The 25,291-nt window shown below is 52.2% G+C and overlaps 1 protein-coding gene across 6 annotated transcripts in view; it reads left to right on the top strand.

Annotated features, from left to right (window-relative positions):
* Window positions 1-25,291, top strand: part of ENOX1 (ecto-NOX disulfide-thiol exchanger 1) — a 420,263-nt gene that overhangs the window by 151,076 nt on the left and 243,896 nt on the right. The gene's annotated exons all lie outside the window — the stretch shown is intronic.

The following is a 25,291-nucleotide window of genomic DNA, read 5'->3' as shown; positions in this document are numbered from 1 at the left end:
GGCACTATGATTGATTGATAGATTGGGATTTATTGAGTGCTCACTATGTGCAGAGCACTGTACTGAATACTTGGGAGAGTCCACTATAACAGAATTAATAATCGTGGTATTCGTTAAGCGCTTACTATGTGCAAAGCACTGTACTAAGTGCTGGGGGGGATACAAGGTGATCAGGTGGTCCCACGTGGGGCTCACAGTCTTAATCCCCATTTTACGGATGAGGTAACTGAGGCACAGAGAAGTTAAGCGACTTGCCCAGAGTCACACAGCTGGCAAGCGGCGGAGCAGGGATTCGATTTTCCCCACCCATTAAGAGCTTACAGTCTGGAGTGGGAGACAGTCATTAATATACGTGATTTATAAAATATATAATCGAAAGATGTACAGAAGGGCTGTAGGGGTGGGGGCGGGTGTGAGGAAAATATCGTTTATCCAAATAACACAGACACGCGTACATAGACGACGCGGGAGGGAGAGCGAGCCCGGGAAAAGAGAGCTTAAGGGGGGAAAGCCTCTCGTAGGAGATTCGAACGTAATGATGCTTCCAAGTTGGGGAGAACGGTGATCTGACGTCGGGGTGGGAGTTTCCGGCAAGGGGGAGGATGCGGAAAAGAGGTCGGCAGCGAGATAGGTGAGATCGGGGTCCCGTGAGTAGCAGGTGGAGTGGAACGTGTGGGCTGGGCTGCAGTTAGAGATCAGGGAGGTGAGGTAGGATGGGGCTAGATGATTGAACGCTTTAAATCCACTGGTCAGGAGTTTCTGTTTGAGGTGGAGGTGGATGGGGAGCCACCGGAGGTTCTTGGGGCGTCGAGAGACACGGCCTGAACGTTTTTGTTGAAAAATGATCCGTGCAATAGAGTGAGGTAGGACTGGAGTAGGGAAAGACGGGAGGCAGGGGCGTAAGAGAGGATGCAGCTGCAGTCGTCAAGGCGGGGCGGGATAAACGCCTGGCTCAGCGTGATAGCAGTTTGGATGGAGAGGAAAGGGTGGATTTTAGCACTGCGAAGGTATGATCACTGGGATTTGGTGACAGGTGGAACGAGAGAGACGGCACCAGGGTCCCAAGCTCGGGAGACAGGGAGGAGAGCGGAATCGTCTACGGCGACGGGAAAGACGGGTGGAGGACAGGGTTTGCGGGGGAAAGTTAAGGAGCTCAATGTTGGACGTGTTTAGTTTGAGCTGTCGGCGGGGCATCCACATAGAGATGTCTTCAAGGCAGGAGGAGATCTGAGATCGCAGGGAAGGAGAGAGGTCGGCGCTGGAGAGGTAGATCTGGGAATCGTCGGCGTAGAGATTTTAGTCACGGCCCTGCTGCTTGAAAGTTTCCTCCTTCGCATACCTCTTGTATATCGTCTGACTTCCTTCACTAGGCCATAGAGATGTTTTATACGCGAGGATGTCCGTAAGTATTCCACTAGCAATTAAAAAGAGTCAGCATTTCAGTGAATTACGGTTGAAGACCATTCCTGCAATAAGCAATTCGCATATATCTTTTTCCATTTTACGACCTCCAAGTGCCCAGCCTTTTAGTCATCGGTATTAAGAACCTGGAGCCGTTCCCAATCCACAGAGGTTTACGTCCCCAGATCTTTCACCCTGGCAATCTGGGCTAGACCGAGGGTTTGCCGATAACATAAGCGGCATTTGGAAAAGAAATGAAGGCTTTGGCTGTGGAGATGCACCTCAAGAGTCCGCTGCCCGCTTTCTATCACTGCCCGCTCCGCTGACCTCCTGGTCTACCCCATCTTGCTCTCTCGCCAACACGGACGGACGCTCGAGCTCGTCCTCTCCGGTCGCTGTGAAACCTCAACGCTCACCGGCATCCCTCTGTCCCGTCACAACTGACTTGCCTTCTCTCCCACGCGTCCCCCTCCCCCCGAGATCTGTCATCTTCCCCCCCCGGAGCCGTCCGACCTTTTGACCCCATCCGGTTTTCTCGGGTCATCATGCCCCACGTAGTCTCCGTTCCCCAACTCCCTTCCCTCGACGATGACGCCACCCTCTCTAATGACCTCAACCCACTCGCTCCCCTCTCCCTTGGTCGATCCCCCAGCCCCGGGTGACCTCCAGTGTCCTCCTCCTTGGCTCCCGTGCCCGAGCTGCAGAGCCCCGCTGGCGGAAATCTAGACCGTAACTTCATTTTGGGCAGGGAACGCGGGTTGCACGATGGTGTTGTGTTCTCCCAGGTCCTTAGTAAGGAAAGCAGTCAATAGATGCAGTTGATTGATTGATAGTTCTAACCACTCCTTCATTTGAGATGACACTCATAAAAGGAAAAAAAGAATCCCACAGGTTCTAAAGGAGAGGTAGAAAGAGGAGAAGAGGAAAGGAAGCAGGGCAGGAAGGGGGAAAGAGAGAGAGAAAGACGGAGGGGCCGAGAGAGAGAGGAGGGGAGAGGAAGAAAGAGATTAAAAGAAAGAATCGCTTGTTCTTGGTTCATCTGGGAAGTGATGGGGGCTGTTGTCAAGAGCGGCAGAGCGCGAGCTTGGCGCTTTCGCCCTTCCTCCTCCTCTCCCATAGCCCCCGCCGTCGCTCATCATCATTTATTCGATAGTATTTACTGAGCGCTTCCTAGGTGCAGAGCACTGTACGAAGCGCTTGGAATGGACAATTCGGCACCGGATAGAGACCATCCCTGCCCCTTACGGGCCCACAGTCTGATCGGGGGAGACAGACGGACAAGAACGAGACGACTTAATCGCGATAAATAGAATCAAGGGGATGGACACCTCATGAACAAAATAAATAGGGTCATAAAATATATATACAAATGAACCCAGTGCTGAGGGGAGGGGAAGGGGGAGGAGCAGAGGGACGGCGGGGGGAGGGGGAAAGGGGAACCTGGCTCACCCCAGGGATGTCTTTTTCCTTCCCCAGGTGTGGGGAGTGTTGTGTTTGTGGTGTGTCCAGCACAGGGATTCTTCTTGCCCCCACCTCAACCCGCCCACCAAGGTGCCGCCGCCCAGCCTGCAGCACACCGTGACCCCAGAATGTTAGGGGGAGCTTGGTACCTGGTGAGGGAACTCCCTACCTCTCCCCCTCCTAGGCGATCTTGCGGCCGACTGCTGTCGCTTCCTCACTGTGCAAAGCAGCCGGTGCCGAGGAAAAGCTGGAGGATTCCCCTCTTCGACCAGCTCGGGTGGCCCACCTCAAAACCTCCGCTGCGGCGCGGGGTTCGAGAGGTGTCGGGGGGGAAAGGGCCCAGAGCAGCTCCTGTTTGCCAAAGACTGGAGCCATCCCCTAGGCTAATAATAATAATAATAATAATGTCGGTATTTGTTAAGCGCCTACTATGTGCCGAGCACTGTTCTAAGCGCTGGGGTAGACGCAGGGTAATCAGGTCGTCCCACGTGAGGCTCACAGTTAATCCGCATTTTACAGATGAGGGAACTGAGGCACAGAGAAGTTAAGTGACTCGCCCACAGTCACCCGGCTGACAAGTGGCCGAGCTGGGATTCGAACTCATGACCTCTGACTCCCAAGCCCGGGCTCTTTCCACTGAGCCACGCTGCTTCTCTGGCTCTCCCTTGCCTCTCTCCAGCTTCAAGGGTGAGTACTCCCTGCCCAGAAAGTTGTGCGGGAGGTGAGAACGTCACCGTCAGGGTGCTAAGTCGGCCCAGAGAGTATCTGCTTTTCCTCGGAACCACAGCTGTTATAATAATGTTGGTATTTGTTCTGCGCTTACTATGTGCAGAGCACTGTTCTAAGCGCTGGGGGAGACACAGGGTCATCGGGTTGTCCCACGTGAGGCCCACAGGCTTCATCCCCATTTTCCAGATGAGGCGACTGAGACACCGAGAAGTTAAATGACTTGCCCAAAGTGGCTCAGCCGACAGGTGGTGGAGCCGGGATTAGAACCCATGACCCCCGACTCCTAAGTCTGTGCTCTTTCCACTGAGCCACGCCGTTTCTCGGAATGTCTGTTTATTGCTATATTGTAATACTAATAATGATAATGTTGGTATCTGTTAAGCGCTTACTGTGTGCAGAGCACCGTTCTAAGCGCCGGGGGAGATACAGGGTCATCGGGTCGTCCCACGTGAGGCTCACAGTCTTCATCCCCATTTTCCAGATGAGGGAACCGAGGCCCAGAGAAGACTTGCCCACAGTCGCCCAGCTGCCAAGTGGCAGAGCCAGGATTCGAACCCACGACCTCTGACTCCCAAGCCCGGGCTCTTTCCACTGAGCCACGCTGCTCCTCTACTGTCCCATGTACTCAGCACAGTGTTTTGCACATAGTGAGCATGCCGTAAATAGGACCGAATGAATGCAGCTCCTGAGACGGAGGATCCCAAACCCCCGATTCAGGAGAGTGGAGAAGACTGGAAAGATCACGCCAGCTCTTCCTGGCCTTTTTTTTCTTCCGACCCTATTTTTACGGTATTTATTAAGTGCCTACTCTCTGTCAAACACTACGTGCTGGGCTAAGTACGCTGTGATTAGGTCCTTGTCCCGCACGGGAGTTGCAATCTGAGGAGGAGGGAGAACAGGTATTGAATCCCGGTTTTTCCGTTGAGGAATCTGCGGCACAGAGAAGGTGAGTGGCTCGCCCCGGTCGCACAGCAAGCAATTGGCAGATCTGGGATTCGAACTCAAATCCTCTGACCCCCCAGATCCGTTTTATTTTCAGTAGGCCATGCTGCTTCTTTTCCGGAGCTTTTATCCTGTCCCGAGTGAGAAATGTTTTCTCCCTCAACGACTCTTCACCGCTGTTCGGTGGATTTTATTTCTACGTTTTGCCAGGTTCGAGCCAGGCTCTGGTTTTCCCGCTGCACCGCTCATCTTCTCACCGCGCTTTTGAATCCCTTTTAAAAGCTGTGGGGGTTTGCAGAGGAAGATAGGAATCTTGCTCATCTACTGCAGGGGTCTCCGCTATTCCGTTTTTGGGTGGGGACGCAAGCTTAGTTCCGTAGTATGTTGGAAATTTGGGATGTGGACATGGAAGATTAAGGCGTCGTTTGAGCTTGGATGATCTTTTGTAGCTTGAGTTACTGAGGTAATTTGTCGGTGGAAATGGGCCACAGGGAACTGGGAAGGGATTGGAGAAGGCTCCTATTTCATCCCTCTCTTTTGTCCTGGCATCACATCGGAAGCCTCAGCGAGACGACAACGTCCGCCGGATCGTTTTAAATCTCTAAATTCCCCAACATCCCTCCGTAACCCATTCCCGTTCCCCGCAAACGTTAGGCCCGACTTGTATTCTGAATCCCGCTTTAGTCAAATATCTCGAAGTACCGTTCAAGCTCATTTCTGTTAGCTTGGTTGGAGGACAGCTTTTGAAGAACCGCTTTCAAACCATCTCATTTCATTCATTCGTTGGATAGTATTTATCGAGCGCTCACTATGTGCAGAGCACCGTACTAAGCGCTTGGAACGGACAAATCGGTAACAGATAGAGACGGTCCCTGCCCTGTGACGGGCTCACGGTCTAATCGGGGGAGACGGACGGACGAGAACGATGGCAAGGGATAGAATCGAGGGGACGGACATCTCGTTAAAACAATAGCAAGTAAAGAGAATCAAGGCGATGAAGAGATGAATAAATAGAATCAAGGCGATAACTCTCAAGAGTTATTAAATGATCCCACTTCCCTGAGCCTTTGTTCCTAGGATCCATCATAGTCTTCGGCCTGTATTCTGGACTGCCGTGCTCTGCACGTAGTAAATGCTCCAGAAACACCCAAATTATTTGGGTCGTGGAGCCCCATTATGGGCAGAATATCTGAGAAATCTGCGTCGTATCGAATCTATGGGCCGCTCTCTTCCTTCACCCAGCGTTTCGATCATCAGACAGTTCCTGGGCTGCGGAGCCGTTCATTTCTCTTGGACATTCACAAAATTACGTAGATGCTTCCTTAGTGATTGTTTTTATTTTTGAGCTGGCCTAGATGTTCGATCGGTAGCGCAAGAGGAGGGTCAGCTCTCGGAGGAGCGAGAGCGAGGAGTAGCCGGAGAGATGAGAAGGGGGAGAAAGAGCCGAGTGAATCCCGGGGAACCTGGAAGATGGGTTTCGTCGGTGGCAGGTGGGTAGGGGCGGTGAGCAGTCCAGCACCTGGGAGGAGGGAAAGAAAACAAGGTCGCGGGTCCAGCGCTTAGAGCAATGCATGACACGCGGCGAGCGCTCAACAAATATCATCATGATTATAATAATAATAATAATAATGTTGGTATTTGTTAAGCGCTTACTATGTGCAGAGCACTGTTCTGAGTGCTGGGGTAGACATAGGGGAATCAGGTTGTCCCACGTGGGGCTCACAGTTAATTGTTTTTCAAAATAATTTTTTTTCAAAATAATTTTTTTCAAAATAATTTTTTTCAAAATAATTTTTTTTTAAATATTTTTTTCAAAAATATTTTTTTTCAAAATATTGTTCCCTAATTTTTTTTCAATTTTTTCATTTTTTTCTCAATTTTCTCAATTTTCAAATTTTTTTCAATTTTTTTAATTTTTTTTCAAATTTTTCATCTTTCTCAATTTTTTCAAAAGTTTTTCAAAAATTTTTCAAAAAGTGAAAAAAACAAACCGAAAAGTTGTCGAGAAAAAGAAAAAAAAATGAAAATGATCTAAAAAATAGAAGAAATGCAAAATTTTACAGTTAATCCCCATTTTACAGGTAACGGAGGCACAGAGAAGCGAAGTGACTCGCCCACAGTCACACAGCTGACAAGTGGCAGAGCCGGGAGTCGAACTCATGACCTCTGACCCCGAAGCCCGGGCTCCTTTCCACTGAGCCACGCTGCTTCCCTATTCTAATCCCGGCTCCATCACTTGTCTGCTGTGTGACCTTGGGCCGGTCTCTTAACTTCTCTGGGCCTCAGCGACCGCATCTGTAAAATGGGGATGGAGCGCGTGAGCCCCAGGTGGGTCAAGGGACTGGCTCCAACCCGATTTGCTTGTCTCCACCCCAGTGCTTAATATAACGCCTGGCACATCGTAAGTCCTTGACAAATGCCATCATTATTATTATTATTACTATCTTATTTTTCTTATCATTTTCCAGCTATTAATATCATCAGCTCTATTTCCTCCGGCTTCTTCTGTAAGTGTGAGTTGGCGTTTGTCGGTCCTCCTCTCCCGGGAGACTCTAAACTGAATTCTTCGGTACGCACGACCCCGGATTGCAATTGATTTTGGGGTCCGTGTCCCCCACTCGATTGTAAGTTCCTTGAGGGATTGGATCGTGTGTACCGACTCGATTGTCCTCTCCCAAGTGCTTAGCGCAATGCTCTGCACACCGTAAGCTTTCGATAAATGATGATAAGGTTGGCATTTGTTAAGCGCTTACGACGTGCAGAGCACTGTTCTAAGCGCCCGGGGGGGGAGATACGGGGGAATGAGGTTGTCCCACGTGAGGCTCACAGTCCTCATCCCCATTTTACAGGTGAGGGAACCGAGGCCCAGAGAAGTGAAGTGACTCGCCCACGGTCGCCCAGCTGACGGGTGGCAGGGCCGAGATTCGAACCCATGACCTCCGGCTCCCAAGCCCGGGCTCTTTCCGGTGAGCCACGCTGCTTCTCACGACATTAAGTACTATTAAGTGCTTAATATAGTATATTAGTGTTAGTATATCAAGTACCATCGAGGAATGAATGAATCGGGAAATCGAGTGATTAAAGAACAACACGGAGTGAAGGAAATAACACGGAGGGAAATAGTGTTGCCTAGTTGATAGAGCACGGCCCCGGGGGTCGGAAGGACCCGGGTTCTAATCCCGGCTCGAACGCCAGTCTGCCGTGTGACCTTAGGCCGGTCACTTCGCTTCTCCGTGTCTCTCTGTCAAATGTTAAGACCCTGAGCCCGTTGTGGGACGGGGACTGTGTCCAACCTGATTCGCGCGACAGCTCGGTAGAGTTGGTAATACCAATGTTGGTATTTGTTAAGCGCTTACTCTGTGCCGAGCACTGGTCTAAGCGCTGGGGTAGACCCAGGGGAAGCAGGTTGTCCCACGTGGGGCTCCCGGCATTGATCCCCATTTCCCAGTCGAGGTAACCGAGGCCCAGAGAAGTGAAGCGACGCGCCCACGGTCCCCCAGCTGCCAAGCGGCGGAGGCGGCATTCGAACCCATGACCTCTGACTCCAAAGCCCGGCTGTCAAGGAGTTTACAGTCGTACGGACCACCGCCTGGTCCCGGATGCCGACGGCCTCCTGAGCGACCACAGTCTGAGGAACCGTGGCTTCGAGAGCCCGCGGGCCGAGGTGTTCCCGAAAGGTTGGGAGGTTTCGCGCCTCGTGACGGGGGCCGGGGGGAAGCCTCGACCGGGGGGGTCCGGGCTGGAGGCTGCGCGGCGGAGGCCGGACAGCAGGCGTGAGGTCTGGAGCTCCTCGCAGCAGTGAGGGGTGAAGGAGCGTCTCCCCGCTGCGCCGAGACGGGGAACGGAAGCTTCGGGAGTAATAATAATGTCGGTGCTTATTAAGCGCTCACTATACGTCAAGCGCCGTGCTGAGCGCGGATGCGCGGTCATCAGGTCGTCCCACGTGGGGCTCCGAGTCCTCATCCCCGTTTTCCAGATGAGGTCACCGAGGGCCCGAGAAGTGAAGTGACTCGCCCGAGGTCACACAGCTGCCAAGCGGCGGAGCCGGGATTAGAACCCGCGCCCTCTGACTCCCCAGGGTATAATTGTGAGGTATGACCAAGCAATAAGTGTGATGACGGGAATACCGATACGGTGAAATCGCTTTCCTCGTCTATAATCTCCTCTTTTCCAAAAGAGGAATATATCGTGGCCAAGCTTTCCTTTTCCGGCCTCCCTTTCTGGTGCGGTGTGTGTCCGAGCGGAGACGTGAACTTCTTACATCTGTCTTTCTGTTCACAAGGAAAGAGGCTCAGAGGAGGAGGGGGAATCATCGATATTTAATTTGGGTTAGAGTGAAATTCGGTACTTTAAGGGGTTTTTTTTTTTACGTAGAAGAAAGTGAGAAGGAAAACGTTTGGAGGTCCCTTAATGGTAGGGATCATTTCTTTTGTTCCAGGTGTATTCTCCTAAAACGCTTAGTAATAATGTTGTATTTTTTAAGCGCTTACTATGTTCTAAGCGCCGGGGTAGATCGGGGTAATCAGATTGTCCCGCGTGGGGCTCACGGTCTTCATCCCCGTTTTAGAGGTGAGGTCACTGAGGCACCGAGAAGTGAAGAGACGTGCCCAAAGTCACACAGCCGGCAGGTTGGCGGAGCCGGGATTAGAACCCGTGACCCCTGACTCCTAAGCCGGCGCGCTCTCCACTGGGCCCCGCTGCTTCTCTTCAGTGCTCTGCATTTACTGGGCTCTCGATGGCATCGATTCACTGCTCGCTTGATTTTTAAACAGTTTGAAAGTGGAAGTTCCTACGGTGATATTTATTGATTAAAAATCTTACCTTCGGAGGCTCGGCCCGGATACCCGAAAGCATGTAGGGCAAGGGTCGGAGGTCGTGGGTTCTAATCCCGGCTCCGCCGCGTGTCAGCTGTGTGACCTTGGGCCAGTCGCTTAACCTCTCTGTGCCTCGGTCGCCTCGTCTGGAAAATGGGGATGGAGACTGTGAGCCCCGCGTGGGAGGAGCGGCGTGGCTCAGTGGGAAGAGCACGGGCTTTGGAGTCGGAGGTCGTGGGTTCGAATCCCAGCTCGGCCACTTGTCAGCTGTGGGACCGTGGGCCAGTCACTTCACTTCTCTGTGCCTCAGTCACCTCATCTGCGAAATGGCGATTAAGACCGTGAGCCCCACGTGGGACGACCTGATTCCCCTGTGTCTCCCCCGGCGCTTAGAACGGTAGCCCTGCGCATAGTAAGCGCTTAGCAAATACCGACATTATTATATCGACCCCAGCGCTCAGAGCAGTGCTTGGCACGTAGTAAGCGCTGAACAGATGCCGACATCCTCATTATTATATCTCTACGTGTTGACGAGAAACAAAACACTCTCTACTTTCCAAGGGTTCTCGTTTCCTGAAAAGGTTTGCCGCCTCCGTAGAGATCGAGGGGTAAATACCGGCTTTTACGAGAACAACTCGGGATACCCGTTGAAAAGATGCATATAACAGTAAGAAGGCGAGAGCGTAACATCGCAAATTATGGATAAATATTCCCCGTGTCTTGGGATATATATCTCCCGTACACCCACTGAGCCTGCTTTCTTGAAGAAAGGGTAGTCGGAGCATAATATCGCTTTTATCTGCGGAGAATTTCTGTTCGTCGCTGCTAACGATATATCTCAAATTACTATGGCCTCGCCGGTTAAACGCTTCACTCTCCGCTCTGTAAAGATCCTCCCTAGCATTCCCCGCTGCCGATTCCGCAGATAATCTTAGCCCCCGAAATTACATATTCCGTGCACGCTGTGGGTTCGCTCCGCTTTTTTCTACTTCAGCCCCTTGCAAATTATATTAGGAAACGTATATCGGCGTTGTTAGGGAAAGCGCTCTCTGCCTCAGATGGCCGGGGTTTGTTATTCCAAAGCTCAGGATAATTACGGTACTGGGCAGAAAAGAGAAAAAGCCACTCATCGGGGGTAGATATATCGACGGGAGCCCTCTACCCTACCTGCTCCCCGGCTAAAAAATGTCAGCTGAAGCAGCGTGGCTCGGTGGAAAGAGCCCGGGCTTTGGAGTCAGAGGTCGTGGGTTCGACTCCCGGCTCGGCCACTTGTCAGCTGTGTGACTCTGGGCAAGTCACTTAACTTCTCTGGGCCTCAGTTACCTCATCTGGAAAATGGGGATGAAGACGTCACGGGGGACAACCCGATTCCCCTGCGTCCACCCCAGCGCTTTAGAACAGTGCTGTGCACCTAGTAAGCGCTTAACAGATACCAACGTCATTATCGTGATTACGATATAATGGTACCTCTCTGGGAGATGGGCTGCTAAAAAGATCTTTACGTTTCGAATCGTCCACTTTTCCCCACCAATCTTTGCCTCCGCTGATTTACCGCTACTCGCCCTAGCCCAGATACCTAAGCCAATTTCGTCTTCCCCCGAATTTGTAAGTGAATAATAAACTACATTTTCCTTCAGTCGCCAGTCGAAAATAATTAGCTTGGCGACCCTGCTCCCTCCGCCTCAGCCTTACCTCGGTCCTTAAGCCCTCTCGACTCTCACCTGTCCACGAAGAACCGTTCCTTTCATCAGAATCTATTCTGATCCTTCTTGACTTTTAACTAGCCGCCCGACCCCCACCGGTACCCACCCCCTCCAATCGCGGGGCGGTTCCCATTTAGCGCCCCGCTCCCCGGCCTTGTCCTTCGGAAAATGTTGAGAAGCCGGGGCGGTCGAGTTGGAAGAGCCTGAGCTTGGGAGTCAGAATCCTGGCCTCCCGCGTGACCTCGGACGAGTCGTCGGGCTTCTCTGAGCCTCGGTTTCCTCGTCCGCCTCGGTTCTCCCTCCTACCTGGACTGCGAGCCCAAGGTGAGGCCGGCGTTGGGCCCAGGGCTCGGTCCGGTGCTTCCCTCCCTTATTATGCCCCGACGCTCTGGCTTCTGACTGGAAAGGTGGTACGGTGGAATTGTGATACGACTCTCTGGGCGCGATCCTCATCCTCACCCGAGCCAAAACCCAACTCCGCGGGAGAGGGGAGACGATTAGCTCCGAGACATTGCCTCCGAAGAGGCGAAGCTAATCCTTATGGCCCCTCAGCGGGCTCGTGGTCAGAGGCCACTAGGCGGGAGGGTCGAGCCCTACCGCCGGAGAGGAGGAGGAAGCAGCGGGGCTCGGCGGAAAGGGGCCGGGCTCGGGAGTCAGAGGTCGTGGGTTCGAATCCCAGCCGTGGGACTGTGGCCTCTTCGCTTCTCTGGGCCTCCGTGCCCTCATCTGGAAAATGGGGGTTGAGACCGTGAGCCCCGCGTGGGACATCCCGACGACCCTGGATCTCTCCCGGCGCTTAGAACAGTGCTCCGCACAGAGTAAGCGCTTAACAAATACCAGAATTAGTATTATTCTAAGAGCGACAGTGGAGGTGAAGGGGAAAAAAATACGTCAAGGAGCTAGTAGAGGAAAAAGCGTGGGTTCCATTACTTTCCCCTCCCACCCTACTATTTCCCTTTCTTCCTCTTCCTTTGCCCCCTCTTTTCCTTCTTTCCCCTTCCTCCCTGTTTTCTTTCCTCTCTTCTCTAGATTGAAAGCTCTTTGAAGGGAGGAATAGCACTCCACTGTACTCTCTCCCAGATGCCCACTCAGTAAATATCATTGATCCATTCATTCGATAGTGTTTATTGAGCATTTACTACGTGCAGAGCACCGTACTAAGCGCTTGGAATGGAGAACTGGGCAACAGATAGAGACAATCCCTGCCCACTGACGGGCTCGCGGTCCAATCGGGGGAGACAGACGGCAGAACGTGCACCCACGCACGTGCGCACCCGCCGTGCACACGTACGTTCACGCACGCCGACCCCAGCAAGGACCAGGCCGCCCACCAGCCCCGTTCCTCGCCTATGGATTTATTCTCCTTTCCGACGACCTCGTTCCCCTTTTTTTTCTACCTTTTCCCCCCCCGAAGCCCGTGCCCCTCCATGATCCGCCCCACCCCCATTTCACCCCCATTTGAAAAGCGGATATCCCCGTCTCTGAGTGAGATCGTTTCCGAAGTGCACGGTCGAAGACAAAGCCCTGTTAGTTTCTGAGAGGAACGCACCTAGTTAGGTTGGTCGCATTGGAAATCGACAGCTGGAAGCACCTGACCCTCTTGGAACCCAAATCTGAATTTCCACCGTTTCGTTCATTCCTTCGGTCGGACTTGTCGAGCGCTTACTGTGTGCGGAGCACTGCGCTGAGCCCTTGGGAAGCAACAGGTAGAGACAATCCCTGCCCACAAAGGGCTCACGGTCTAGGAGGGGGGAGACAGAAATCAAAACGAATCAACAGGCATCAGTGCCATCAATCATAAGTGAGTAGAATTATAGATATGTACACATCATTAATATAAATAGAATTATAATTATAAACAGGCCCATGTCTACACAAGTGCTGGAGGGCGGGGGGTAGAGCAAGGGGAGCGAGTGGGGGCGATGGGGAGGGGAGGGGGAGCAGAGGAAAAGGGGGGCTCAGTCCGGGAAGGCCTCCGGGAGGAGGTGAGCTTTCAGGAGGGCTGTGAAATGGGGGGGAAGTGTGCCAGTTTGGCGGATCTGAGGAGGGGAGGGCGTTCCGGGCCGGAGGTTGGGCCGGGGATCGACGGCGGGACAGGCGAGAGCGGGGCCCAGTGAGGAGGCGAGCGGCGGAGGAGCGGAGCGTGCGGGCCGGGCTGGAGAGGGAGAGAAGGGAGGTGAGGTAGGAGGGGGAAAGGTGATGGGGAGCTTTGAAGCCAATAGTGAGGAGTCTATCCCAGCTCTGCCACTCAGCTGTGTGACCGTGGGCGAGTCACTTCACTTCTCTGTGCCTCAGTTACCTCATCTGTAAAATGGGGATGAACTGCGAGCCTCACCTGGGGCAACTTGATTACCCTGTATCTATCCCAGTGCTTAGAACTCAACAGATACCAACATTATTATGTGCTTGATACGAAGGTTGATAGGCAACCACTGGAGATTTTTGAGGACGGGGGTGACACGCTAAACCCGAGAGCCGAGTTAAACGTGAGCAGTAGGGAAGCAGCTCAGTGGAAAGAGGCCGGGCTTGGGAGTCAGAGGTCACGGGTTTGAATCGCGGCTCCGCCACTTGGCAGCTGGGTGACTGTGGGCAGGTCACTTCACTTCTCTGTGCCTCAGTGACCTCATCTGGAAAGTGGGGATTAACTGTGAGCCTCACGTGGGACAACCCTGTATCTCCCCCAGCGCTTAGAACGGTGCTCTGCACATAGTAAGCGCTTAACAAACACCAACTACATACATTGTCCTAAATCTATCTTTAATCATTCTCAGAGAGCCACTTTAGGACTCCGTTAATGCTTCCTTGGACCTAATTAGAAGCACCGCGGCTCCAGAGAATCGTCTCTTCCAGTCCATCGCATTTTGTAACTCTCAGAAAGCCTGCAGTCCGAGGCCATCCGTTCGGGCCATCGCAGCAAAAAGTCAGGGATGGGAGACGGGGGTTCGGGAAGAGAGCCATCACTCGGTTTCCCCAAGTGTCCTATTGCCTCCGGGAGAGGTAGAATAGAGGTTGGTCTAATCCTGGATCGGCACTGCTAAATTATCTCGTGTTTCACTTACCGTTTTGGAAGAACTTCTGTTCGCTCTCCACGGGTCTTGAGTCACACTGTAGACTACACTGTTGAGAATGCAAGAAACTTTGAATGCCTCAAAGCCAAAGCAATCACGAGAAGTCGAAAGTACATCTGAAGGCATAATACATCCTTTCCCACGTTCAGCTCTTGCTTGTCTTAATTGCTCCTTTCCTCCCAAATGCCAGAAATGTCACCCTGGAAATGGACTTAATACTTGCCAGATGTAATTTTCTATATAAAAGCATTTACAAGCACGGAAAATTTCTCTTGCTCTCTCGAGCTGGCGGAGCCCGTGATTAGTTTGTTTTGAAATCGCTTTCCAAGGAAGGAAAAAAAAAAAAAGTCCTCCCAAATTCACATCTTTTGCCAAGTTTGGGACTGCAGCAGAATTGGAAAGTGGAGTCAAAACACTCAGAAAATGAGGTCTGTACTGGAAATGCCGATTCCGCCTCCTATTTTGGTGATTTACTGAACCCCACTCTGCCCGGTGGCTATGTCCAACCACCGCCAGTGGACGAGAGGTGTTTCGACGATGATAATAACGGTGATTAAGGTATCCGTTGAGCCCTTACCATGTGCCCGGCACTGTTCCGAGCTCTGGGGTAGATACAGGGTAATGAGGTTGTCCCACGTGGGGCTCGCGGTCTTCATCCCCATTTTCCAGATGAGGGAACTGAGGCACAGAGAAGTTAAGTGGCCTGCCCAGAGTCACACGGCAGACGGATGGAGAAGCCACGTCCTCCGACTCCCAAGCCCGGGCTCTTTCTCCTAAACCACGCTCAGCTCACTTACGTGGATAAGTAGAGATTTTATTGCCCTGGAACGATTATTCTCTAGGTCCCAGAATATTAACAGCAGCGTGTTAATTGGGAAGCAGTGTGGCTCAGTGGAAAGAGCCCGGGCTTCGGAGTCAGAGGTCATGGGTTCGACCCCCCCAGCTCGGCCACTCGTCAGCTGTGTGACTGTGGGCAAGTCACTTCACTTCTCTGGGCCTCAGTTACCTCCTCTGTAAAATGGGGATTAACTGTCAGCCCCACGTGGGACAACCTGATGACCCTGTATCTCCCCCAGCTCTTAGAACAGTACTCGGCACATAGTAAGCGTTTAACAAATACCAACATTATTATTATTATTATTAACACTGTGATCTTTCCAGCTACTCTTTACAATGGACTAAGGAAACTTGTTCCGAACTTCTAGCCCAGCGGGGTCGCTAGGTCCGTGGGATATGGGATCACCGTTCACTCCTTTCATTGTGTCGCAATGTCCAGAAGAAAAAAATAGTGTCCTAATTAGATGGAATTGATCATTTAGGATCAGAAAATGGATAGGCCATACCAGAATGGGAGAATTTCTGCGGAGAATTGAGCGGGACATGGGCAAAAATGTCCACGTTGGTCTCAATGTGGACATCGTCCTCAGACTTTACAGATGGACATTCGGGATGATGTTGGAAAGGAAGCGTGTGTGTTCATTCCAGCAGTACGCGTAATTTACCAGTTACGTCCACTTTGCCGTTTTTACATGCATTATCAACAGATTTACCTATTTCACTGGAAACATCGATGAAATTGCATCCCGTTCTTCAAACGGAATTAAAGGGGTTGAAACGGGGCACATGAATGGAGATGCTCACATTGGGCGTTCGACAGAGACGTGACAGAAAACGGTAAGCGAGTGCTTTAGTGAGCACTGAACTGTGAGAAGCACTTTATTTCAAATAACAAAACCCTCTCTTTTCCATATACAGCTGCTCTTCGGTTTCCAGAATGACATTACGCCGTGCGTGAAAACGTGGCTCCCTCCAGATTGATCTTTCTTTTGCAGTGGTCTCTGAATAAGAAATTTCTACTTCCCATCGTTGGAGACTACGCTCCGTTAGATTTTTAGGTTGTTTATTCCGCCCTAGCGTACGTCCCCTTCCGGTTCGCCGTGCAGCTTAGGCGTCTTGGCGTTTTCCCCTCTTCTCCCACGTTCTCCCCAGTGGAAGGGTGTTGCGGGGAGCGGTGTTTCAGTGCCGGTGAGCTGACTGCCTTCCTGGACCGTAGCGATCCCGCCATTCGATGTTGAATAACGTTTAGGTGTCGCGCATTCAACTGCTCTAGGAAGTGTTGGAGCTTCAGGCCTCACGGTCCCACGGGAGGTTGGAAACTTGAAGGGCCTCAGGGAACTCCGTCTTGGTATAGATGCCCCATTTTCACCGCATTTTGCTTTGAAATCTTTTTGATTTGGGGTTTTCCACCTCTTTAGCCATTCAGCGTTGGACGGTCTACTGCCTAGGTAGCAGAACTCAGTGACCGCCACCCCCCCCCCCCACCCCTTTAATATCCGTGACGTGGAGGAAAACGTTTGATTGATGGTAGATTTCCACGTATGGCCCGGGACGTGACTTGTGTTTTCGTCACACTTAATGAATACGTTTATTATTTTTATCATCACATTGTTATAGTTGTCAGTCGGTATTTATTAAGCTCCGAGTTTGTATCAAGCGCCGCGGATAGAACACGGGCCTGGAAGTCAGAAGGTCGTGGGTTCTAATCCCGGCTCCGCCGCCTGTCTGCTTAGGCGAGTCCCTTCACTTCTCTAGGCAAGTCACATCACTTCTCTGTGCCTCAGTTACCCCATCCGCAAAACGGGGGAATCAGAGTGTGAGCCCGATGCGGGGCGGGGACTGTGTCCAACCCCGTTCGTTTATACCCGTGCCAGTGCTTAGTACAGTGCTTGGCGCAGAGTAAGCGCTCAACAAATACCGTGATAATTATTATTGCGTAGCGGGCTGTCGGCAGAACTGGTATTAAAGCCCAGATCTCCCGCCTCCTAGTCCCATCCCCTTTCCATTAAGCCGCACCGGTTGTCGGTCGTAGCGCTCCGCGGCGTCCGTAAAAGCGATGCCCGGTCCCGTGTACGTCAGATTGTGTGGGTGCGTGAGCCTCTAGAGCCAAACCGTCGGCAGAGAGCATTTCCTGAAACACCGTCTCCAGGACCTTGGGCGATATTAGAAGCCTATTGAGCTGTCAGACTCTTCTAATGGATTGGAAGCGCATCTGGGCTCCAACTTGCGAATCCCCCCGCCGCGCGACTCCGAACAGGAAGGCCTTCAGACACGGGGCCACCTGACGGCCAGGAAGATCTCCACGGTCCCTCCGGGTGCGTTGATTATGCCACGCGCGTTCACGGCGTAACCTAACGGAGTGGAATATAAATCCGCTCGAACCCCCAAATTCGACTTGTTCCTCCCGGCGGGGAGGGGGGACTGACCAGAGTCCCTGCATTATCCGCCCCGGCCCTGTTTGCCCGCGCACCGATTCCACTGCGATTTCAGCTGAATGTCGAGTTCGTGGCAGGCGGAAGCGTCCTCGGGACGCGGTGAGCTTTTAGCAATAGAGCTTTTAGCATTTCAGGAGCCCGGGAGGGTCGAGGAACAGGAGGAAATTGAAGACGAAAATCGGCGGGGTTCATTTCCGGTGGGTGACACTAGTCCTCGGAGACTTGTATAAAATTGCTCTAAAATTTCACTCATTCAGATTGAGGCGGGGAGAGTTCTCTCTGAATCGGTGAATGGGATGAACTGTAGGAGCATTTTACAGATAGCTGTATTTAAAATATTGGATGGATCCGCTTATAGACGTGCGAGTAACTTTATTTGCACCGTGCGTTTCTTAATCTGCCTTTCTCCGACTCGTCTCGAAATCTGTCTTGATGATTTTGTTGAGTGCAGAGAAATTAATGAGCACTCTCTATCCCTCACCCTCCTATCTCTGCGTATTTTCCAGCTGCCGGTTAACCGACTGAAAGCTTCCCGTTTGGGATCACCACCGGTGAATAACTGCGGTGTTTAGAAAACGGTCAGGATTTCCATACTGGTGAATCGACTAGTAGAGAGAAACAGTGGGTGTCTTCCAAGTTCTCCCACTATAAAATAAGTAAATATGATTTTCACTTTAGAAAAGAGAGGAACGCGTGAAGCCACGCGGCCTGGTAGAAGGATCGCGGACGTGGGAGTCAGAGGTCCTGGGTTCTAATCCCGGTTCCCCAGCTCGTCCTCGGAAAGTCACTTGACTTCTCTGGGCCTCGGTTTCCTCATCTGTAAAATGGAGATTTAGTATCCGTTATCCCTCAGGCTCCCACCCAAATCCTGTCCTCCCCTTGAATTTTCCATCACTGTAGATAACGCCACCATCCTCCCTGTCTCGCAAGCCCGGAACCTCTCGGTTTTAATCGACTCCTCTCCCTCATTCAGCCCCCATATTCGATCTGTCAGTTCAACCTCCACAACATTTTCTCTTCATCCAAACCGCTACCAGGTAACCGAAGCACTTATCCTTGAGAGGCAGCGTGGCTCGGCGGAAAGAGCCCGGGCTTGGGAGTCAGACAGAGGTCCTGGGTTCCGATCCTGGCCCCGCCGCTTCTCAGCCGGGTGACTTCGGGCAGGCCGCCTCACTCCTCCGTGCCTCGGTTCCCTCGTCTGTGAATGGGGATGAAGACCGTGAGCCCCACGGGGGACAACCCGGTTATCTCGCATCTCCCCCAGCGCTTCGAACGGTGCTCGGCGCGTAGTGAGGGCTTAGCGAATACCGCCGGGGTTATTACCGTCCTGTCCCACCTTGGTGGCCGCGTCCACCTCCTGGATGACCTTCCTGCCTCCTGTCCGCCTCCACTCTGCCGTCCCGATCTTTTTCCTACGCAACCGTTCGGTCCGCGTTTCCCCCACTTCTCAAGAACGCTTCCTCACTCCCGCAGAGACTCCTTCCCATCAGTTCTGAAGGATTCTCTGCCCCTTGTCGGCTGTGTGACTGTGGGCAAGTCACTTGGCTTCTCTGGGCCTCAGTTCCCTCATCTGGAAAATGGGGGTGAAGACTGTGAGCCTCACGTGGGACGACCTCATTCCCCGGTATCTCCCCCAGCGCTTAGAACAGTGCCCTGCGTGTAGTAAGCGCTTAACAGATACCGACCTTATTATTCCATCACCTTGCCCCCCTTCCTTCCATTTCTGATCGCCTCCCCCTCAGCCCACCCGCTTCGCTCCTCTCATGCCAACCTGCTCCCTCGTCCACAGGGCCTGGGCTTCGGAGTCAGAGGTCGTGGGTTCGACTCCCGGCTCTGCCACTTGTCAGCTGTGTGACTGTGGGCGAGTCACTTCGCTTCTCTGGGCCTCCGTTACCTCATCCGTAAAATGGGGATTAACTGTGAGCCTCGCGTGGGACGACCCGATCACCCTGGATCTCCCCCAGCGCTTAGAACAGTGCTCTGCGCATGGTAAGCGCCTAACAAATGCCGACATTATTACCTCACCGCTGACCTCTAACCCTGGCCTGGGACCTCCCTCCTTTTCACATCCGACAGACATTCATTCATCGAGAAGCAGCGTGGCTCAGTGGGAAGAGCCCGGGCTCGGGAGGCAGAGGTCGTGGGTTCGAATCGGCAGCAGGGTGACCGTGGGCAAGCCGCTTCACTTCTCTGGGCCTCGGTGACCTCATCTGGAAAATGGGGATGAAGACTGGGAGCCTCACGTGGGACCACCTGATGACCCTGTATCTCCCGCAGCGCTTAGAAGGGTGCTCTGCACAGCGTAAGCGCTTAACAAATGCCAACATTATTATTATTATTATTATTATTCTCCCCACATCTCCTCCCTGACGCTTTCCCCGACGGCGCGCCCATTTCCTCTTTTCCCACCCCTCGCCGCATCACGTTCGCACCAGGATTTCCTCCCTTCGTTCACCCGTCCCTCGGCCCCGCAGCAGCTCACGTCCGTATCCGTAATCCACTTGTCCGTCCCCTCCTCTAGAATGTAAGATCCTCGTGGGCGGAGACCCTGTCGACAGCCTCTCTTCTACTGGGAGTCAGAGGTCACGGGTTCTAATCCCTGCTCCGCCGTTAGCTGTGGGACCTTGGGCAAGTCGTTTAACTTCCCTGTGCCTCAGTTCCGTCATCTGTCAAACGGGGACTAAAACCGTGAGCCCCACGCGGGACGACCTGATCGCCTTGTAACCCCCAGCGCTTAGAACGGTGCTTCGCGCGTAGTAAGCGCTTAGCAAATACCACGATTTAGTTTTCTACTGGACCCTCTCTGCACTCGATCGGTACAATTGATTGATACGTATCGATTAAAATATTCCCTCCTAATACAAATGTGTGTTTCTGTCTCGCTCTCTAGATATCCATTTGTAAATAAATCTATAAATGTATCTACGTATCTACTATCTAGGTGGATAAATGAGAGGGAGAGAGTTGTCCTTCACGTTCGACAAAAGCCAGCCACGTCGGGCACGCGGAACGTTGTTCGTAATTGTGTTATCACGCCTAGCGTTCGCAGTGCCCGGTGCTGTTTTCTCTCTCTCCGCCTCTTTTCCCGCACGCCGTTTCCACTCCTCTGCAGCGTGGCTCAGCGGCGAGAGCCCGGGCTGGGGAGGCGGGGGCCGTGGGTTCGAATCCCGGCTCCGCCGCTTGGCTGCTGTGGGACTGTGGGCAAGTCGCTTCACTTCTCTGGGCCTCAGTTCCCTCAAATGTCAAATGGGGATGAAGACTGGGAGCCTCGCGTGGGACAACCTGATGACCCTGCATCTCCCCCGGCGCTTAGAACGGTGCTCTTGCACATGGTAAGCGCTTAATAAATACCAACATTATTATTATTATCCTCGACAACCGCCTCCCAGTTTCCGTCTGGGAAGCGACATTGTCTGAGCCTTCATTTGACCTTCAGATGCTCCCTCTGCCCTCCTGGCTTTCGGTTTCCCAATTTCACCTCCGCACTTTCGGGTTTCCTCCGTCGCTCATTCTTGGCACGGTCCGCACCCAGCGCAGATGAATATCGCCTCACACGAGGAGGCGGATTATGCCCTAGAACCTCGTGGTTTGTGATCGTGCGTCGCCGTCGGATCCCGAGGCTGGCCCCAGAGCGACGCTAGCCGGACCGCTTAGAACAGTGCCCTGCACGCGGTAAGCGCTCGGTAAATACGACCGGATGAACGGACCGCTGAAGGAGTCGGATGCGGCTCCTGGGACGGGTCTCCCGGCCGCATAGGAGTTTGGACAGCACTTGGGGAAGCAGCGTGGCTCAGTGGAAAGAGCCCGGGCTTGGGAGTCCGAGGTCACGGGTTCGAATCCCGGCTCTGCCACTCGGCAGCTGTGGGGCTGCGGGCACGTCGCTTCTCTGTGCCTCAGTGACCTCATCTGGAAAAGGGGGATGAAGACCGGGAGGCTCACGTGGGACGACCCGATGGCCCCGTGACCGCCCCAGCGCTTAGAACAGTGCTCTGCGCCTGGTAAGCGCTTAACAAATACCGACATTATCATTCTACTCAGTGGTATTTAGTAAGCGCTTACGCAGAGCACTGAGCTCTCTTTCGTTTGGTCTGGAGGCTACCACCATATTCCTTATTTTGATACAGGTCAAATAAACCCCATTAGCAATTTATATCCAGCCCCCTTTTCGTCGTCCGCGGATTTGGAACTAACCCTGTTTCTCGACGTCAGTCAGCCGGTCAGTCGGTGGTATTTCTGGAGCATTTACTGCGCGGAGAGCACTTGGACGTTGCATTCGATATTCGGCAAGGCTGTTCGCGGGTTTTCAGATCAAGTCAGTGTCACGTGCGGAATCACGGGAAGGCTGAATCGTGTCTAGTTCGTGCGACAGGTTTGCGGGTCGAGGTGTCTGGGTTAAGAACCGTAGAAGGACGTGCGATGGGATGGAATTTCGAGAGCCTGGAAATTCGAGATTAAGACTGGTCCTCTAGACCGTAAGCTCGTTGTGGGCGGGGAATATGTTTATTTGCTGTGGTCGCGTACTCTCCCAACTGCTTAGTACAGTGCTCTGCAAACTGTATACACTCAAAATATCATGATAATTATTATTATTCTCCCCCGATTAGACCGGGAGCCCGTCGATGGGCAGGGATTGTCTCTGTCCGTTGCCGGATTGTCCATTCCGAGCGCTTAGTACAGTGCTCTGCACAGAGTGAGCGCTCGGTAAATACTAGTGAATGAGTGAATGGATGAATCCAATTGAATGCATGGTAGGAAAGAAGAGAATTATGTTCAGTCAGCTGCCCTTTGACGGAGGGATTATGGTCTGGATGAATTCAGCGCAGCTTGACCGATGCTGTAAAAATAATAATCATAATAATAATGGTGATGGTTAAGCACTTATCATGTGACAGGCACTCTACTAAACGCTGGCGTGGATATTAGCAAATCCAGTTGAACGCGGTCCCTGTCCCGTGTGGGGCTCACAGTCTCAATCCCCGTTTTCCAGATGAGGGTACTGAGGCCCAGAGAAGTGAAATGACTCACCCAAGGTCACACACCAGGACAAGTGGTGGAGCCAGGATCAGAACCCATGACCTTCTGACTCCCACGCCTACGTTCAACCCGCTACCCCATGCTGAAGCCTATGCAAAGGCCATTCTTCCCGCATCACAACTCGTTCTATCCAGGCACGTGTTGTCAGGAAAACGTTCCCTAATTTCTCAACAGCATTCTGTAAAAAAACACGTGGTGAAAACCGGTATCATGTGAGAATTGACCAGATCTGCACAGGGGAAGGGCAAGGGCGGCGTTAAAAGATTTGAATATATTGTATTTTATTTGATTTTCCTATATGATTGTTGAAATCGGCAAGATGAGGTTGTTATACTTTCCCGATCGCTTTTCCGAGGAACTATTATTTCCGTCATTCGGGTTAAACACGTGCTCGTGTGCACATTTGCTACTGTCTGCTAAACATTTTGCCAATATTGTAAACTCCACCCTAAATTTACCACAGGGAATATGTAACTCGGACAGGATCGTGAGCCAAGAGGCGCGTAGGCACCGCTCTGTTGCGGGACGCTTTTTTCAATCGTCTTTCCGAGTGTGGATGTTTTTTACGGGAACACTCCTGGACTATCTCGGGAACGGCTTCGCCTCATTTATTTGGCTGCCGTTGATCCAGATTTCCCGTTTATCCAAACCATTTTGCCTTCACCACAGAGTATATACGGAGGATGGTTTTGCGCTGTTTCCTATATTATGGATTTGGGACCGCAGCGAATCCCAAGGTTATCGGCCTTTCTTTTCCACGTGTAGTAACGGCCTCTCGAGAGCTGTGGTCGATCATCGGGTTTTTTTCTTATGGTATCAGGAGCCACTTAAATGTCTTCCTGAATTATGCAAATTTCATCTGGTGCTGAGAGATTTGGATAATTAATGGTCTGTTTTTTATAATTCCAGTCCCTGGCTGCTGCGGTGGCTTCCCAACCATCCCCCGCCTCATTTATGAAACTGTGCTTCACTCTGTTTTTGTGATATTTATTTCACAACCCACTGTACGTGCCCCTTGCAGTTCACCAAGCGCTCGATTGTTCTGCCGTCATCCTTTCTCCTCGTGTGTCCCATCCGCGGAAGTCGCGCCTCACCGCCGGGGCGGTCCGAAGTCTCATGGATGGTAATCCTGTCCTGCTGTTTGATGTTGAGAAGGATTCCTCGGTGACCCTGGGGAAACTGATCAAGGAAACTAACGATGGTCACCCGTTCCGTGAACTGCAGTTCATTGCTTTTGAGGCATAATAGAAATCTCTTCCCGTCCCTTGTCCGCTCTCTTCTCCCAGTAGACTCCAGCTTGCACTCCTCAGTTTTCTCAAGCCGGCCTACTCACCGTGCCTCGTTTTCCTGGCAGCCAGACTCTTCTCCCCCCTTTCCCTCTGCCCCTCTCCCGTCCCATCCCCTCAGCGCTGTACTCGTCCGCTCAACTGTACCTATCTTCATCGCCCTATTTATTTTGTTTAATGAGAGGTCCGTCGCCCTGATTCTATTTATTTGCCACTGTTTTAATGAGATGTTCTTCCCCTCGACTCTATTCACTGCCATTTTTCTCGTCCGCCCGTCTCCCCCGATTAGACCGTGAGCCCGTCAGAGGGCAGGGACCGTCTCTATCCGTTGCCTATTTGTCCATTCCAAGCGCTTAGTACAGTGCTCTGCACATAGTAAGCGCTCACTAAATGCTATTGAATGAAGGAATGTTCCAACACCCGCTCATCCACACGGCCTTATCCCCTTTCTCCGTTGGATGGAGAAGGAAGGGCGGATTTTAGCCGTCTCGTGGAGGTCCAACCGACGGGATTTAGCGACGGCGAGCCCCATGTGGGACGGGGACCGTGTCCAACCTGATTGACCTACCTCAGTGTTTAGAACAGTTCTTGGCTCAACAAGTACCATGAGAAAAGGTCCCACTCCCAGCCTCTAAAGCCCAAGTATTTTTGCCCTGTCAGTGACAAATAACAATAAGGGGAAAGAGGAATTCTGTAAAGATTTGAATGGACCCATCCTGTGCGTGCCAAAATCCGACAAGCATTTTATCGTGGGAGATGTCGATGCCCGTGCCAGCACCATGGGATGAGAAAGCTAAATAGCTCTAGCCTAAATCTGTTCAGTTACTGGGCTGACCATGAGCTCTTAATCACCGGTGCCCTCTTCCACTGCCCAAGTCGGGAAAAAGACATCCTAGACGCACCCGAGGTCTAAACGGTAGCGTTCCTAAATCATATCGTCTTCCACTGCGGGGCTTGAAAGGAGTAGATGGGTCGCTTCGACCAGGGGAGGGATTGAGGGCCGGGATGACCTTCCGCTCACGCGCTCCGAACGTAAACGATACGGTCAATTCACCGAAAAGGGTCCCCGACCATTCGGTCAGGATAAAGAAGAAATAAGCAGAAAATAAAGAATCTCCAAGAGGTTCCGCGATATCCTAGAGCTCAGCAACCCATTTTTGAAACGGAATCTGTTTAAACACTATGGGTCAAGCACCGTTCTAAGCAGTGGGGTAGAGCCAAGATCGGACACGGTCCCTCTCCCGCATGGGGCTCACGGTCTAAATAGGGGGGAGAAGAGGTATTGGAGTCTGCAGTTGGGCACAGAGAAATCGAGCGATTTCCCCAAGGTCACACAGCAGGCAGGTGCCAGGATGAAAGCCCAGTTCCTCTGGCTCCCGGGCCTCTGCTTTATCCACTAGACCATCCTGCTTCTCGTCTGGAACACAGCGACGCGTAATTACCTGCCTTCTCGGCGACACCTTCTATTAGGCAGACTTCAAGCCCAGAGGTGCGACAAAAGGACGCCGCCAAAGAACTTGCAGGAAAATAGGAAATTGGAGGGACTACCGTATGGCAAGAAGACTCAACGGAATATATTTT

The sequence above is a fragment of the Ornithorhynchus anatinus genome, chromosome 20 (genome assembly GCF_004115215.2).
Source record: "Ornithorhynchus anatinus isolate Pmale09 chromosome 20, mOrnAna1.pri.v4, whole genome shotgun sequence".
In the NCBI taxonomy this organism is placed as follows: domain Eukaryota; kingdom Metazoa; phylum Chordata; class Mammalia; order Monotremata; family Ornithorhynchidae; genus Ornithorhynchus; species Ornithorhynchus anatinus.
This window is presented reverse-complemented; position numbering and strand designations above follow the sequence as displayed.